Raw genomic sequence first — 18932 nt, forward strand, 5'->3', positions numbered from 1 at the left:
CCGTATTGCTTCCTAAAAGGCTTTATTAAATTATCCTCCCACTAACTGTGTTAGAATGTATACCTCCCTTCATCCTCCCTGACATGAATTAGTATCATTTTTTAAATTGCCTTGAGGGACATACAGCAATGGTGTCTTATTTCACGTCGGAGTCCTAATAGCCATTTTAAGATTGCTTCATGCTGGTGTCCCCTGGAGTCATGCCTCCAAGTCAGCTCAGGGAGAAGCAGCAAAAATCTCTGTGAGCTCTGAACCTTTTAGAATAGTCTCATCCATCGCACCAGAAGCCTCTGTCCTCCCCGCCGGCAGGGCTCAATCAATAACCTGGAGAGCAGTGGGCCAGCCTGACATTTCCTGCACGCAGCTCCCCCTCCCATCCATCATCCGAACACACTGGCAACTCAGCTAATGCTCTACAGTGAGTGAAAATCTGCCCAAGAGAGGTGGTGAGCACCAAGAGAAGCATCTAACGGGGCACCGACAAGCACTGCAGGTCAAAAGGAAGACCTCTTAGACTTCCTACTTGCCGCATATTTTCAGAGTTTTTGAATTTTCCTTGTCCTGGCCTCACTTTGGCTATAAGGAAAAGTCTCAGTTTTCCACATTCCTATATTTGGGAATATCCGATTCTTCCCTGCTATGAGACCATTCCTTCCTTCCTTGTGTGTCTCCTTTACTCCACATACAAAACACACTTCTGGTGACCAAATGTCTGCAGGGTTTTCTCCACAATCAGCAGTTCCTGCTACACCAGCCTGGTATCTTACAATGTATCTCGCTTCTGACGCTACCTGTCCTGAGAGAGCAGCTCCCACAGGTTAAGGGCTCAGTCCCACCAGAGTGTCCCCTCCCTGCAAGCCCCAACCCTCCCCTGTCCCCCACATACTTCAAACACCAGTAGAAAGCTCAGATGCTTTCGACCAAACTCTACAGATGGGAGGTTCTAAAAACTCCCTTCTTAGTTTCAATTAATTTGCTATAGTGGCTCACAGCTCAGGGAAGCGCTTACTTAATGTTTACTAGCTTATTAAAGAATACGATAAAGGATACAGATGAATAGCCAGGTGAAGAGATACACTGGCTGAGATCAGGGACAGTCCTGAGCGAAGGATCTTCTGTCTCCGTGGAGTTGGGGTGCGACACCCTCCCGGTGATGTGTTCTGGCTTGGAAGTTCTCCAAACCCCCTACTGCTGAGATTTTTATGGCGGCTCCTTCACTTGAAGTGAAAGTGAAGTCGCTCAGTCGTGTCCAACTCTTTGTGACCCCATGGACTGTAACCTACCAGGATCCTCTGTCCATGGGATTTTCCAGGCAAGAGTATTGGAGTGGATTGCCATTTCCTTCTCCAGGGGATCTTGCTGACCCAGGGATTGAACCCAGGTCTCTTGCACTGTGGGCAGATGCTTTACCGTCTGAGCCACCAGGGCACAATCAATTATTGACTCTGTTTCCAGCCCCTATCCCCTCTCTGGAGGATAGGGTTGGAGTGGAACTGAACCTTCTAAGCTTTTAATCTTGGCTTCATCTTCCTGGTGATCAGCCCCAATGCAGGAGTCATCTGGGAACTCACCTGGACTAGAGTCACCTCATTGGAACAAAAGACGGGGACTTTCCTGGTGGTCCAGTGGTTAAGAATCTGCCTTGCAATGCAGGGCACATGGGTTCAATCCCTGGTCAGGGAACTAAGATCTCACGTAGGGGCAACTAAGCCCACTCACTGCAACCACTGAGCCCCCACACTCTAGAGCCCACATACCATGGCTAAAGAAGTCCGTGTAGGGTGGAGGTGGAGAAAAGAAGATGTTAGTTGTGCTCTTATTTCTTAGGAATTTACAAGGGTTTTAAGAGCCCAGTGTCAGGGACAGGGTCAAGGACAAAGAGCGTACAAAAAGTGCAAACCAACTTTTTGACCAACCCAATAGCACCAAAGATGCTCCTAGTTTTCTCATCACTTAAGAAATTACAAAGATTTTAGGAGCTCTGTGCCAGGAATGGGGGGCACAGACCAATATATATATTTTCTATTATCTCACACTTTCCTCCCCAAAGGAATTGTTAGGCTTCCCCAGGCAAGAAAAGCGTGGCCACTGTTTCCTGATACTGGTGCTCTCCTGAGCTCCCTGCACCTATTGTCTAACAACCCCATGAGCTGGATAATGCTATTATATTCAGCTTAGAGATGAGTCGGCAGCCAGAGCAGTTGAGTAACTCACCCAGGATCACCCAGCTAGTAATGCCTGGAGTGGGTTTTGAACCTAGAGCCTATAAGCTTGTGCTCTATTGCCTCCTAGGTGGGCTCTGTATCTTAATTTAGGGAATTATAAAGGCTTTATTTTGGGGTGTTTATAAATTATTGTACATTTCTTTACTTATGCTGCTGCTGCTACTAAGTCACTTCAGTCATGTCCCGCTCTGTGCGACCCCATAGACGGCAGCCTACCAGGCTCCCCCGTCCCTGGGGTTCTCCAGGCAAGAACACTGGAGTGGGTTTCCATTTCCTTCTCCAATGCATGAAAGGGAAAAGTGAAAGGGAAGTCGCTCAGTCATGTCTGACTCTTCACAACCCCATGGACTACAGCCCACCAGGCTCCTCCGTCCATGGGATTTTCCAGGCAAGAGTACTGGAGTGGGGTGCCATTGTCTTCTCCATTCTTTACTTGTAAGTGTCTTTAAAGAGAAAATTCAAAATAACAGTGGAATTGCTGTAGCAGTGTGTCCTTTCTGTGACCCTGGAAAAGTCCAGCACGTACATTTTTTGCGAGCCGATTGCTTTTGTCTACGTCTGTGGGAGCTGACCCTTGTTCTCTGGCCCGTGTATATGAGAGGAACAGGATGGCGTGGTTCAGTGGTTCACCAGGCACCCTGGTCCCTGCAGGGGCAGGGACAGCTGCATTGGCTCGCTTCTGTTGCTGCGATCAATGATCACGAACTTCTAGGCTGAAAGAAACACGAAGTTATTACCGCATGGTCTGGAGGTCCTAAAATTAAGGTGTGTTCTTCCTGGAAGCTCTGAGGGAGATCAGCTTCCAGAGGCTGTCTGCACTCCTGGCCCCATGGTCCCTTCCTCCATCTTCAAATCTCTTTCTGCTCTCTGCTTCTGTTGTCACATCTCCTCTGAGTCTGACCCTGCTGCCTTCCCTCTGTGATTTCATTGGACTCACTTGGATAATCCAGGATAATCTCCCGATCTCAAGATTCTTAATTCAAGTCACATCTGCAGAATCCCTTTTGCCACAATAAGGTAACATATTTTCAGGCTCCGGGGATTAGGACGTGGACATCTTTGGAAGGCCTTGATTTAGCATTGCACACCGACCATCGCCATTTGCTGGGGACCAAATGGTCTTCCCGATGATAGAACTTTTAGTGCTAAAATCAGGAAAGTTTTGGGCAAAACTGGGCAGCCAGTTGCCCTTAGCTAAGCGTACCTTGGTTCCAGAAGGTATTTCTACCAACTCTTGGGGAAGTGGAAAGGGAAGATGAACATAGATAAGCTGTAAAGGTAACAGCATTTTCGCAGTAATGATCTTTAGGACAAAAGCAACCTTTAACCTTTAAGAAATCTCACCCTGCACTATGACCTCAGCAGGACTACATCCTTAAAACAAGATGTTCTCCACTTGGTTGTTTTTGGGGCTGCACTGGATCTTAGTTGTGGCCTGTGGGATCCAGCCCCCCGGCCAGGAATTGAACCTGGGCCCCTGCATTGGGAGCGTGGAGCCCCAGCCCCTGGATCACCAGGGAAGTCCCCTCCGGTACTTCTACCTGATAAAGGCAAAGCTATTTCCTCCACAAACTCCACTGCAAAGCCTGGATTATCCTTGAATAGGAAGCCTGTATGGCGAACTTACATTCAAAAAGGTTAATGGTTCCTACAGTGTGGAGTAACAGACTTCTAGTTAAAAATAGAGCCTGATTCCATGCAAATGACAGAGACTTGTCACCTGGATATGAAGCCACAGCGGGTTTTCTACATCATGTGTCCTCTTCCTGCCTTTTTTCCTTCCCCCTCACCTTCCAGTCTACCCACCCTCCCCTGCCCCAATCCACCCACCCAGTTATATTTAGTGTTACAGTCTGTGGGTTTCTGAAATAATTCTCTCATGTGTTTATGAGTCTCACTGAAGGGGAGGCCGGTTCATGCCATATTTTTATGTATATATTTAGCTCTCTGCTTCTGAGGAAATAAATAGAAATGAGTCTTTTTCAATAATGGGTGAATTCCAAGAAGCTTGTAGCCCGATTTGAGAAGGGTGACTGATGGCGATCTGGGAGGGGAGGGGGTGGTTTCCAGTGGAAAGGATTTGAATGGAGAGCCCTAGGGTGGCACATGGCACTTGGGGAGTATGAGAGGGTCACCCCGCATGGTCCGTCAGAAGTGACAGTTGAAGTGAGGATCATAAATCATTTCCCAGCTGTGAAGACAGAGGGACAGAAATCCTCCCAAGCCAGAGGCAGTGGAGCCAATAAGATGAGCGGGAAAGAGAAGGTGCCCGTGCTACTCTATTTCTCCCCGACGACCAGTTCAGGGACGCAAAAGCCAGACAAATGGATGGAAAGCCAGGGACTAGAGGAAAGCCAGGCATGCAGGGGCATCTGGGAAGCACTGGTGACGTTCCTTGGTCAGTGCAACCTGACACATGCTCAGTGGGGGTGGGGGCAGCTGCTGGGAGTTGACAGATGGTCACCAGGAGACTCTTATGTCCAGGGGAGCTTTTCAAGGTTTGCAGGGAAGCTCCGCACATGAGCCTGCTCAGGGAGCTCAGCTTTATCCCCATGTGCATCCAAGCTCAGACCACCCCTTCTGCTGGCCAGACACTGAGCAGAAGAATGCACTGGATCTGGGCCCTCTACCATCCCTTTGGGAAATGTAATTTCCATCACATGCCTTCCTGAGTCTCAGTGGCAGGACTAAGACGCTGTCTTTCACTGTGAGGAAAAATCTATGCTCTCATGACCTCAAGGGGCTTCATATGTCATTGCTTCTCCTAGAGTTGCAGGTAAAGGGCATGAAGGAAGGGAGAGACCTCTGTCCTGGGAAATCTACATCCTCTCCCCTGGTTCTGCTGAGGTGTGATGGCAAGCGTTTGTAGGTGGCTGGTGAGGGCAGGGCTGATTTAAGAAGAGCTAAGCTAATTGCTCCCTGCAGGAGGTCGTCTATAACTAGTCTGCAATTATTATAGGGGGCTCTCAACCCGTTCAACTAATGATGTCCAAGGGATGGCCACAGTGGGGACAGTGGACATGGCTCCCATGGTCCCACTCATGGATCAACGTCAAAGACAATGCCACCCTTTCATACCCATTTCAGACTCAAGTAGCTGTCTTATGGCTCAGAGAGGAGCTGGTATGATTGACTGTCTCACTCAGCCAGGGGAATGTGATCACCCAGCCCCTGCTTCCCAGATGGATTGAGACTGGAGAATTTGGGACTAGAGGAAGATCCAGAAAGATGCCCAGGCTGAGGGATGATCAGACACGCTTAGTGTGGGTGAATGAAAGGGGTATCATGTCTTTTCAAAGAAGCCAAGCCATAGAGCCTGGAGACTCCATTCCTGACTCAGTTCACCTGCTCAACATTGCCTTGTGCCCCTGGAATGAGTGCCTTCCTTCTGTTTCAAAATGTAGCCTTCACTACTATTTAGATGTGGCAAGACCTACAGATTGGGAGATGATTGCCATTGAAAAGTGGAGAAGGCAATGGCACCCCACTCCAGTACTCTTGCCTGGAAAATCCCATGGACGGAGGAGCCTGGTAGGCTGCAGTCCATGGGGTCGCGAGGAGTCAGACATGACTGAGCAACTTCACTTTCACTTTTCACTTTCATGCATTGGAGAAGGAAATGGAAACCCACTCCCGTTTTCTTGCCTGGAGAATCCCAGGGACAGGGGAGCCTGGTGGGCTGCCGTCTATAGGGTCGCACAGAGTTGGACACAACTAAAGCAACTTAGCAGCAGCAGCAGCCATTGAAAAGATAAGTATACTCACAGATCCCAAGGAGAGGACTTGACATGCTGAGGGGTGGGGGCCACTCAGGGAAACACCAGGGCCAGTCAGGAGGCAGAGAGATGCGGGAACATGGGTAAGAGCCTTTACTGTGGTTTCTGTAGGAAGAAATGGCGGGGGTGGGTAGCTGGGTAAGCAGGCTTAGGATTGACTATGTCTGTGTGTTATTTGCTCAGTCGTCTGACTCTTTGCGACCCCGTGGACTGTAGCCCACCGGGCTCCTCTATCCATGGATTTCCCAGGCAAGAATACTGAAGTGGGTTGCCATGTCCTTCTGCAGGGGATCTTCCTGACCCAGGGATCAAACCCACATCTCCTACATTGCAGGCAGATTCTTCACCTCTGAGCCACTTGGGAAGCCCTTGGGGGTGATTAGGGCAGGGCAATAGTGGCCCTGAGTGTGAGAACCAGATGGAGGAGGGGTTAGGGGATGGGTGCAATCTAGAGTTTTCTATCTCTAGGATAAGTTGTTTATTATCTCTAAGAATTGATGAACTCTTGGAGAGTGGCCCTTCCAAGGTCAGCAAGGCCACAGATGTTAAAGCATCAGAAAACAGAAAATAAAGAGTAAATAATCCTCTTCTCTGCTTTCAGCACCCAGCTCAAGTCTCATCTGTTCTAGGCAAGTTCCCAGGCTGTTAACCAACCAAAATTCTTGGCCTTCCCCAATCAATAGAAATTGATCAGAGGCTAGACAAGAAATTCAGCCACGGCTTTTCTGGGGCCTCTGCCGCAGCAGTAGGGAGCAAGAACAAACAACAGTTTCCCTTGCTGCTCTCTCTCCAAGGTGGGGGGTGAACTTCCTTATATGGTATCCCATATAGGAGAGTGTGAGGGGAAAGACCAAGGGGTGACTTAGGTGGTGTGCCCACCCATTAGGTGGTGTTATGTGTAGGGGGCATGCACAGCACCCGGCTTTTGCTCTCAACACCATGTTTTTGCTCCAGGCTCTTCAAAAGTGCCAGTTGGGTTTTTTGATCACTTTGTATCTTTCACATCCAGAATTTGCCCCAACTGGGCTTGCAGGCAGTTATTTTTAGTCCCATATAATTTCCTTGTATTTTTTTTTTTTTGCTCCCTGAGAAGTATAGTATTAGTAGTAGTCGCTCAGTCATGTCCAACTCTTTGCAACCCCATGGGACTGTAGGTCTCCAGGCTCCTCTGTCCACAGAATTCTCCAGGCAAGAATACTGGAGTAGGTAGCCATTCCCTTCTCCAGGGGATCTTCCCAACCCAGGGACTGAACCCCGGTCTCCCACATTGCAGGTGGATTCTTTACAATCTGAGCCATGTGCAAGCATCGCAGCACTGCAGGGAAGGCTCTGAGGTCCCAGGCCTGTCTCAAGGGTACTGATTTCCGCCCCCCGCCGCCCAAAGTCCTATAACACTTAAGGTCTCAGCTGTTCATTTTGGTATTGATTAAGCAAAGGATGCTGTGTGTATTGGAAACCTAAGCTCCCTGGAGGTGGGGATTGTGTCTTTTACTTCTCTATGTCCTGTATAGCACCTGGTACAGAGCCTTGAACGTAATAAACACTTCATTACATTTTTGTTAGAGAATGCCTAAGGTTCAGTTTCCTAGGCCACAAGGATGGTTCCTTTAAAAATTACATTTTTTTAACCCCTGATGAGGAATAACTCTGCCCAGAGGGATTCACTCTTTGGCTTCTTCCTTGATTAGCCAAAGCTTTCTAAGACTTAGAATGTTTACAAATCCAGACTGCCTCTGTGAAATTCACAAACAAAGCAAATGCCAGCAGCTTCAACTGTGAATACAGCTCAGAAGGGGTCATTTCTGATTGCAGCTGAAAAGGAAAAATCAGGTTAGCGTAGATATCCTGACCACAGTGTTTCCTCCATTAACTTCCGGGAAGAGGAGAGTAGATCACACACCATCCAGGCTCACTGAGCAGCCAGGAGGCAGACGAGACATGTCTGTCTCATGAGTTATTATTAATGGGCAAATCATCCATGTTGTGTCTGTCCTCATCTGGTGGGTCCAGCACGACCTGTCAGGAAGGGAGAGTTACCTGGTTCCAAGTGGCCTGGAATGAGTTGTGAGACACGGTGGATCCTTGGGTAGCGAGGACAGGACATGACAATGCTGCTGGCAACCTCGGCTCCTCCTCTGTGAGGATAGGAGCAAGAAAGGGGGTCTAATGGCGGCGGCTCAGACCTGAGTGTAAAATCTGACAATGATTTGGCGGTGTCCCTGGGACAGAGCTGATGGACAAAAATAGACCACATCTTGGGAAGCTTGGCATGAAATTAAATTCCAGGGCCCTAGCTACAGCTTTGTCAGTAGGCTACCTGCCAATGTCCAGAAATGCCCTTGTCATGCAAAGTGGATGTAGCGGTGGAGTAGAAGAGGGAGGAAGGATTGTAGGGCATGTCCTACCACTGAAGGACTGCTCTACCTGTGTGTGTGTGTGTGTGTGTGTGTGTGTGTGTGTGTGTGCATGCTCAGATGTTCATTCATGTCTGACTCTTTGTGACCCCTGGACTGTAGCCTGCCAGGCTCCTCTGTCCATGGAACCCTCCAGGCAAGAATACTGAAGCAGGTTGCCATTTCCTTCTCCAGGGGATCTTCCTAACGCAGGGATCGAACCTGGGTCTCTTGTGTCTTCTGCATTGGCAAGTGGATTCTTTACCCCTGCACCAGGTCCCTTGCTATTCAATATATAGTCCACAGATCAGCAGCATTAGTCTCATTTGGAAGCTTATTAGAAACACTGCATCTCAGGCAGGGCCCGGAATAGGATGAGACCGAGGAGGATGGCCCCCTCCAGTGCAAAATTTAAGGGGCCACCCCCAAACTGAGTAATCAAAATACATAATGTTTTTTAAAAATAAAAATTAATGCAAAAATCCATGATGAGGATAATATCATAATTTGAAATGAAGACAGGATCTGACCTCACACTTGAATGAATGATCCTCCCCCTCTCACCTCTCCCTAATCCTGGCCCTGATCTCAGGTCCCATCCCGACCCTTGCAATCAGAATCTGCATTCTAACAAGATCCCCAGAGGATTCACATGGACATTAGCTTGAGAAGCACTGCTTTCAACAACATCTGCCTGGCCACAACAACCCCAAATCTTAGAATCCAGATAGTAACAAAACTAGAAAGAGATGAGGAGATAAATTTCCAGAAGCATCTAACCCCTGAGATTGCTTGCCATTTGCCTGGATTTGCACACTGCCACCTTAAAATGATACCGTGTTTCGTGGTTTAGCATGACCTCTTTAAAGACATTTTATTTTGAAACAATTGAGTCTCAGTGAACTCCGGGAGTTGGTGATGGACAGGGAGGCCTGGCGTGCTGTGATTCATGGGGTCGCAAAGAGTCGGACACGACTGAGCGACTGATCTGATCTGATCTGATCTGATAGATTCATAGGAAGTTGCAAAGATAGTATGGAGAGGTCCCATGTGCCCTCTGCCCAGTTTCCTGAAACACTTACATTTTGTGAACTACAGTACAATATTAAAATGAGGAAATTGACATTGATATAAAGTGTATGTATTATAAAGTTATACGTGATTTTATCACATGTGTAGATTCATGTAACCAACACAGTTAATATACAGAACTCATCCATCACCACAAAGATCTCCCTGGACTAGAGCTATAGCTTCATAGTCACTCCCACCTCCCTTTTCTGTACCCTCACCCCTAACCATTGGCAGCCACTAATCTATATAATAATCTATATAACCTAAACTGTTAGCCTAAAATTGTAGGCTATTTTACTTGTTTACTGTATTTGGTTATTATAAGTAAAGCTGATATGAGCAATCATACACAGATTTTTGTGTAGACATGTTTTCATTTCTTTGGGGTGAATACCCAGGAGTGCAATTGCTGAGTCATATGGTAAGTGGATATTTAGTTCTTTAAGAAACTGCCAAACTATTTCTTAGAGTAGTTTGCCATTTTACATTTCCACCAGCAATGTATCAGGAACCCAGTTTCTCCACACCCTTAGCAGCATTTGGCATTGTCATTCTTTCTTCTTTTAGCCGTTCTATTAGTGAATAGGGGTATCTCCTCCTGGTCTTAATTTACGTTTCTTAATGCTTGCTGCTTCTGCTACTGCTGCTAAGTCGCTTCAGTCGTGTCCTACTCTGTGCGACCCCATAGACGGCAGCCCATCAGGTTCCCCCGTCCCTGGGATTCTCCAGGCAAGAACACTGGAGTGGGTTGCCATTTCCTTCTCCAGTGCATGAAAGTGGAAAGTGAAAGTGAAGTCGCTCAGTGGTGTCTGACTCTTAGTGACCCCATGGACTGCAGCCTACCAGGCTCCTCCGTCCATGGGATTTTCCAGGCAAGAGTACTGGAGTGGGGTGCCATTGCCTTCTCCGTTCTTAATGCTTAGGGATATTAAACACCATTTCCTGTGTTTCTTCACCATCCATTTGTCCTAGTCAGTGAAATGTCTTTTCGTGTCTTTTACCCATTTTCTAGTTGGATTGTTAGTTTTTCCACTGCTAAGTTTTGAGTCCTTTCTATGTTCTAAATACGAATCTTAAGACATGTGGATGCAAACATTTTCTTCCAGCCTATAACTTGTTTTTTCATCCTCTTAGTAAAGTCTTTCATAGAAAAAAAAGTTTATTTTATTAAAGTCCAGTTTATTGTGGTTTGTTTTCCTTTTATGCATCCTGTTGAAGAGTCTTCACCAAGCCCTGGACCCAAAGATTTTCTCCCACATTTTCATCTAGAAGTTTTACAGCTTTTCATTTTACCTTATTTAAATCTGTGATCCATTTTGTTTTTTAAAAAATGTTATTTATTTATTTTAATTGGAGGCTAATTACAATATTGTATGATCCATTTTGAATTAACTTTTGTATATGAGATTTAGGTCAAGTTCAGTTTGTTTTTATTTTGTTTTTGGTCTATGGCTGTCCTGTTGCTTCAGCACCATTTATTGAAAAGACAGTCCTATCTCCATTGAATTGTTTTTGCGCTTTTGTCAAAATTCACTTGGCCTTCCTTGTATGGGGCTATTTTTAGATTCTCTGTTCTGTTTCATTGACCTTTGTGTCTAACTCTCTGCCAATACCTCCCACTTGATTTCCATAGTTATATAATAGTATTTAAAATTTGGACAGATTGATTTCCCTACTTTATTATTCTTTTTTTTTAAGGTATTAACTATTTAGCTCCTTTACCTTTCCATATAAATTTTAGAATTATTTTGTCTTCATTTATGCAAAAAGAAATCCTTGCTGAGATTTTGATAGGAAGTGCATCAAATTTATATATAAATTTTGGGAATTAATATCTTTGCTATGTTGAGTCTTTTAATCCATAAAATATTTTTCAGAGTAGCTTGTCATTTTATGTTTTATGACTCAACATTTATTTAGATCTTCTGTGATTCTTTCATCAGCATTTTGTAGTTTTTAGCATACAAGTTCTATGTAGTTTTTAAATTTTGTTTAATTTTTAATTGGTGGATAATTTCTCTCCAATTTTGTGTTGGTTTCTGCCATACAACAATGTGAATCAGTCATAATTATATATGTATGACCCCTCTAGGTCATCACAGAGCAGCAGGCTGGGCTCCCTGTGTTATTCAGTAACTTGCCACTATCCGTCTGTTTTACTCATGGTATGTATATGTGTCAATGCTGCTTTCTCAGTTCATCCCATCCTCACCTTCTCCCACTGTGTCCACAGGTCTGCTCTCTACTCAGTTCATCAGTACCATTTTTCTAGATTCCATATATATTTGTTAATACATGATACTTGTTTTTCTCTTTCTGACTTACTTCACTCTGTATAAGAGGCTCTAGGTTTATCCACCTCACTACGATGGACTCAAATTCATTCTTTTTATGGCTGAATTAATTTTCCATTGTATAAATGTACCACAACTTTTTTATCCATTCATCTCTCAATGGACATCTAGGTTGCCTCCATGTCCTGTCTACTGTAAATATTGCTGCAGTCAACACTGGGGTACATGTGTCTTTCAAAATTGTATATATGTTTTATTATATTATTCCTAAGTATTTTATTTTTGAATGGTTATGTCATCTTGTATTTTTTTTCATTTATTTATTTGGCTGCGTTGGGTCTCAGTTGTGGCCCACAGGATCTTTGTTGCAGCAAGTAGGCTTCTCTCTAGTTGTGGCACATGGGTTCCAGAGTGCCCGGGCTCAGCAGTTGTATCCCGCAGACTTGGTTGCCCCAAGGCTTGTGGGATCTCAGTTTCCCAACTGGGGATTGAACCTGTGTGCCCTGCATTGGAAGGTGAATTCTTAACCACTGGACCACCAGGGAAGTCCCAGTCATCTTGTATTTTAAATTTCAATTTCCATGTACTTTTTGCTAGCATATAGAAATGCAATTGATTTTCTTATGTTGATTTTTTCTTGATATGTGTATTTTATTGAAGCATAGTTGACTTACAGTGTTTCAGGTGTTCAGCAAGGTGATTCAGTTTTACATATACACATATTATTTTTGAGATTATTTTCCATTGTAAGTTATTACAAGATATTGTCTGTAGTTCCCTTGCTATACAGTAAACCTTTGTTGCTTGTTGTATATATATATTTTTTTTTTTAATTAGAAATGCCTCAAATTCTATTCATACTAAGTCAAACAGTAGAGTCAAAATGTCATAAATTTTTAAGCTAGGCAAAAGTTCATAAGTTTTCTAAAATGTATATATTATACATATTATTTATATGTATGTATACAAAAGCTTTTCTCCATCTCTTCTTTTTTTTCTTGATGTTCTTTCCCAAGCCTTCTTATGTTGATCTTTTACCTTATGATCTTACAGAACTCACTAATTACTTCTTAGAATTTTCTTATAGATCTCTCAGGATTTCTAAGAAAGACTTTCATGCCATATGCAACAGAGGTAGATATTTTTCTTTTTGATCTCTTAGTCTTTAATTTCTTTTTCTTTCTTTACTGAGCCAGCTAGAACTTCCAGCACCATGTTGAATAGCAGTGGTAAGAGTAACCATCCTTTCCTTGTTCTTGATCTTAGGAAGAAAGCATTCAGTCTTTCATCTTTAAGTATGATGTTTGCTCTAAGTATGATGATGTTCTTTATCATGCCGAAGAAGTTCCTTCTATTCCTATTTCTCTGAGTTTTTATCAAGAACGAATATTGAATTTTGTCAGCTGCTTTTTCTGCATCAATTGATATAATCATGTGGTTTTTCTTCTTTAGCCTGTTAATGTGATGAATTACACTGAATGGTTTTTCAAATATTGAAACAGTTTTCTATCTCTGGATTACATGACACTTAGTCATGGTATATAATTCTTTCTATATACAACTGGATTCTATTTGCTAATACTTTGCTAGTGATTTTTGCATATTTTGTACTCTCTTTGCCTGATTTTTATATCAGAGCAATACTGGCTTTATAAAATGTTAGAAAGAGTTCTTTTTTCTATTTTCTAGAAAAATGCTAGGATTTTTTTTAAATTTCAGCTGTATTAAGGTATAATTGACATATATAATTTTTAGATATAGTGTGCATTGTGGTGATTTAAGTACACATTGTCTAAAGATTCCTCTCATCTAGTTAATTAACATATCTGTCAGTCACCTCACATATTTATTTTTTGGTGAGAACATTTAAGTTCTACACTCTTAGCAAATTTAAATTATGTAATACAGTGTTATTGCCATGCAGGGATTGCAATGTGCAGTGATTTATAAGAAATATATATGTGGTCATTCAGATGTCCACATATACATTTTTCATATATATTTGCTCTTTGTGCACAGCCTCTTTCTTACAGCTCCCAAAACTCTTGGACTTTCCTGAGTGATAAAAGCAATGGGAGCATCATTTATTTTAATGCTTACTCTCTTACCTCAGTTCCTTTACACCATGACTAGGCTGCTATTGATGAGGTGACTTTTGTAAAGCAACTGAGAATAGAAGGCAGGGACTTTCAGTTCCACCCTCTGATTTCTGGGGAAGAGATAGGGGTTGGAGGCTGAATCAGTCATCAATAGCCAATGATTTAACCAATCATGCCTAAATAATGAAGTCTCCATTAAAAACCCAAAAATCCAAGGGTTCAAAGATCTTCTAGGTTGGGGAAACAATGCTTCCACATACCACTGCGCCATGTCCCAAATTCCATGAGACCCTAAACTCCATGAGGACAGAGGCTCCTTTGTTCTGGACCTCACCTCATGTATCTCTTCACATGGCTGTTGACTGGTATCCTTTAATATCCTTTGTAATAAATTGGTAATCTAGTGGGTAAACAGATTTCCTGAGTTCTGTCTGTTGCTCTAGTAAGTTAATCAAATAAAGGAGGCCATCATGGGAGCCTCTAATTTATAGCCAGTTGGTCAGAAATACAAGTTAACAACCTTGACTTGTGACTGGCATGTGAATTCCAAAGACTATGTCATGGGTAACTCCAGTTTGTAGCCCTTTGGTCGGTCAGAAGCATAGTAACATGTGAGCTTGGAATTTGACATCTGAAAGGGAGGAGGCAGTCTTGTAAGACTGAAGCCTTAACCTGTGGGATCTGATGCTATCTCCAGGTTGATGGTGTCAGAATTGAGTTGAATACTGATGTGGGTAGCCTTTCCCTTCTCCAGGGAATCTTTGCAACTCAGGGATCAAAGCCAGGTCTCCCTCATTGCAGGTGGATTCTTAACCAGCTGAGCTACCAGGGAAGCCCTAGAATCATTTTATTTATCAATCAATTACAGTCGCCATGTTTTACATTAGATCTTTCTGTAGCATTAGGGTTTTTGGTTTGTTCATTTGTTTTTCTGGCTGCCCTCGGACTTCGTTGCTGTGCACAGGCTTACTCTAATTGTAAGGTGGATTACAACTAAGGTGGTTACAACTAATTGTAACCCTAGGCCAGGGATTGAACCAGTGTCCCCTTCATTAGCAGGCAGATTCTTAACCGCTGGGCCACTAGGCAAGTCCCAGTAGCATTGGTTTTAATTCTTTAAATGTTTGCTGGACTTCTCCAATGAAACCACATGGGCATTATGCATTTTTTATATTTAGAATTTGATTTGATCTTCATAACAACCTTGCAAAGAAGGCATTTTGCAGATATGGAAACTTAAGGCTCAGAGAAATTCAGTGACTTACCCAAGATCCAGAAGTCTTATGAACCCAAGTTCAGTGTTGTTTCTACAGTATTATAGTTCCTGAGTTACTAATAGATACTACTAGATAGACTTTTCCACTGTATAAAATCTCTGCTGCTACTGCTGCTAAGTCGCTTCAGTCGTGTCCAACTCTGTGCGACCCCAGAGACGGCAGCCCACCAGGCTCCCCCGTCCCTGGGATTCTCCAGGCAAGAACACTGGAGTGGGTTGCCATTTTCTTCTCCAATGCATGAAAGTGAAAAGTGAAAGTGAAGGGTGGGGGAGAAAACGTAATTGTATCTGCTCCTGGCCATTTTTGTTTAGCTGGGTTCCAGTTTTTTTCTTGCCTGACATTACATTCAAATTAAAGGATAATAAGGCAAAAGTGAATTGCAGAGTATAAAACCTAGTGCTGTTAGTACAGCCATAAATGTCTGGTCTGAAAGATTGATGACATGGCATTGACACGTCCAACTGAGGAGACCCAGATGCAAAGCAAACAAAATGTCTAGAGAGAGGAGGAAATCCATGGTCCCTAAACATTCCCTGGGAAGTTTTTGATGGGTCTTCTTCCTTTGGGTTTCCCTGGTGGTTCAGACAATAAAGAATCCACTTGCAATGCAGGAAACCCGGGTTTGATCCCAGGGTCAGGAAGATCCCCTGGAGAAGAAAATGGCAACTCACTCCAGTATTCTTGCCTGGAGAATTGCATGGACAGAAGAGCCTGGTGGGCTACGGTCCATGGGGTCACAAAGAGTCGGACAGGACTGAGCGACTAAGCAGGCACACACGCATTTCTGCCTTTATTCCTCACCACCTGGCCCAAAAGTTCCTGCCAGGAATGACTCTCTCCTTTAAGGTAGGATTTTTCACCACTTCACTATTTGTTCTGTGAGGTTTCTCTTCTAGTTCAGAGCAGATCATTCCCCATGTTAAATAGCCTTCAGTGATTCCTTACTATCTATACTTCTCAACCTTATGGTTATTGTCAATGTATGTCTGTTGTTCTCAAACTTTAGCTATCAGAAACTTCACCTCAATTCAGTTCAGTTCAGTCACTCAGTTGTGTCCGACTCTTTGAGACCCCATGAATTGCAGCATGCCAGGCCTCCCTGTCCATCACCAACTCCTGGAGTTCACCCAGACTCACATAGGGATACTAATTTTAAAAGTGAAAGTGAAAGTCACTCAGTCATGTCTGACTCTTTGCAACCCCATGGACTATACAGTCCATGGAATTTTCCTGGTCAGAATACTTGTGTAGGTAGCCTTTCCCTCCTCCAAGTTGTCTTCCCAACCCAGGGATCGAACCCAGGCCTCCTTCATTGCAGGTGGATTATTTACCAGCTGAGTCACAAGGGAAGCCCAAGAATACTGGAGTGGTTAGGCCATCCCTTCCCCAGCAGATCTTCCCGACCCAGGAATCGAACTGGGGTCTCGTGCATTGCAGGTGGATTCTTTACCAACTGAGCTATCAGGGAAACCCTAGATAAATCTCATTCCCAGAGATTTTGACTCAGAACTTGAGCAGGACCTAAAAACCTGCATTTTAATAGCCTCTCCCTGATTCCAACACAAATGGTCCACAGAATACATGCTGACCAACACCAGAATATGTGTTGACCACACTCCTTGGTCTGGCTTTCAGGGCCCTCTCAAGTTTGATGCCCACTTGCTTAGCCAACAGTATCCCTCCCTCACCCTCACCCCACCCCTACCAGCCCCCCACAGCCTAACCCTAGTGACTAAGATTAAACTAGTGGATGAGCTTTCTTTACATTGTGGAATTTCTGGGTATTTGCTGGACTTCTCACTCTCCTTGGAAAGACAAAATTATCTCTCCTGTCCCTTCTCCCCCTTGCCCTAGTGAATCATAGAGTTGTTCAAGCAGTAGGTTGCCACACATGCCTAGGTTGTGAGCAGCTTTTTACTTAAATTTATGACTACCAGAATAAAATACACCAGACAATATTGTAACAGTTGTTTCCGTTAATTATGCATAAACATACATATGTATGCATTGCGTCAGGATATAAAATGTGTTTCTTACTGTGGCTTATAGTAAAACGCTACCACCGACAACAACATTGAGAGCCATGGCTACAGCGCTCCCCCAGTTTGCCTCTCATTAGGGCCATCAGTACAGCATTCTGTTTCTCCGTTATTGTGAACCCGTGGAGAATAATAAATAAAGCCACTCTTATCCCTTTGGCATCCGTCATGGTATTTTGTGCTCAATAAACGTTAAATGAATTGAACTGCCTGCATGATCACCATCATGACTTTTCTGGGTTTAACTACTTCAGATCAAGAATCCTTTTTTCAGGGTTGGGGCTGTTCCTTTCAGAAATTGCTTCTTTGTGAGGCAGTGAGCAGTGGAGCATTGCCAGGGGAAGTGACCGCTCATATTGGCCAGAGGAAAAGGGTAGTGTTTTCTAAGGCAGTGAGGTTGCTTGATGCAACCTATTTCTTTTGGAAACTCCTGTGTGTAGTCTGAGGAACAGAGCTTGGCTCTCTGGATCAACGTGGCCCAGTAGAAAGAACACCTAAGGGAAGGTGGCTACATGAGCCTTCTAGGTTTGAGGACTTGTTGAACATGTATTGCTCAATGAACAAGCCACTGTACCAAGTGCTTAAGAGCCTAAGAAGTCTTTGGCATGGGAGACAGACTGAGCAACTTTCAGACCGTGGATATGTTTTCGTAAGCCTGCACAGTGGCAATTGAACAAGCCAAGGTTGTTTGAATGTAAATCATCTTATTCTCAGCTTGTTCTCGCATGCATGTTAATTGCCCATCTTATGAGTTTGGGACCTCTTCTCTACAGCAAAGTCCCCTGGCTTTGAAGAATTCTGTACAGAAGAGGAGCAAAGACATACACTTTCAGAAACAATTTCTGGACCAGGTCCCTTGAACAGGGTGATCAGGGAGCAAGTATGTCAGTAAGTCTAGCAAAGGGAGATGTTGCCAGGGCAGGCATGCTGGACATGGGGTAGAGCTGAGCTTCAAACATAAAACTTGGGAAAGTGGAGAGTAAAAAGAGGACACGTTTTGTAAGACAGGGAGAGGAAGGAAGGTCTGGCTTATTGCAGCACAGGATCTGTGATAGCCAAAGGCCAAACGAAAATGATCCTAAAGAAGACTGGGGTATAAAGGGCAAAGGGAAGAGGGGAGGCGAAAGAATTTATTCAGATTTCAAAAAGGTTTTGTTACAAGGGTCTTCAGTTTATCCTTGACCTCAAAGTAAAATTTGGAAATTAGTGAAATAATATCAGTTATCTTTTAAAAGGCAAAAGTGGCACACTTGTTAGAATGGTTCAAACAGGAAAACAAAACAGGTAATATTGAATGCTGGTGGAGCAACAGGAACGCTCATTCATTGCTGGCGGGAATGCTAAATTGCACACCCGCTTTGGAAGACAATTTGGCAGCGTCTTACAAAATTAGACATACTTTTACCATATGTTCCCACAATCATGCTTCTAAATATTTACCTGAGTTGAAATGTATGTTCACTCAAAAATCTACACGTGATTGTAACATCAGCTTTACTCATAATCCATGAAAACTGAAAGCAGCCAAGATGATCTTCAGTTAGTGAATGAATAAACAAACTGTGGTCTGCCCAGACAATGGATTATTATTCAGCAATAAAAAGAAATGAGTTCTCAGACCAGGGAAAGACCTGGAGGAACCTTAAATACAAACCGCTAAGTGAAAGAAGTCTGTCTAAAGAGGCTACATGCTGTATGGTTCCAACTATTTGGCATTTTGGAAAAGGAAAAACTACAGAGAGAGTAAAAAGATTG

The 18932-nt window shown here is 43.8% G+C and overlaps 1 protein-coding gene and 1 long non-coding RNA gene across 3 annotated transcripts in view; one reads left to right on the forward strand and one right to left on the reverse strand.

Annotated features, from left to right (window-relative positions):
* Positions 1-18932, forward strand: part of NMNAT2 (nicotinamide nucleotide adenylyltransferase 2) — a 220484-nt gene that overhangs the window by 162112 nt on the left and 39440 nt on the right. The window lies entirely within an intron of this gene.
* LOC102394090 lies at positions 2600-8225 on the reverse strand. The gene is made up of 3 exons (XR_326683.4): positions 8039-8225; positions 5991-6106; positions 2600-2938 (listed from the first exon to the last, which is right to left on the reverse strand). It is a non-coding gene; the product is annotated as an uncharacterized LOC102394090 (long non-coding RNA).

Source organism: Bubalus bubalis, chromosome 5 (assembly GCF_019923935.1).
Source record: "Bubalus bubalis isolate 160015118507 breed Murrah chromosome 5, NDDB_SH_1, whole genome shotgun sequence".
Lineage (NCBI taxonomy): Eukaryota > Metazoa > Chordata > Mammalia > Artiodactyla > Bovidae > Bubalus > Bubalus bubalis.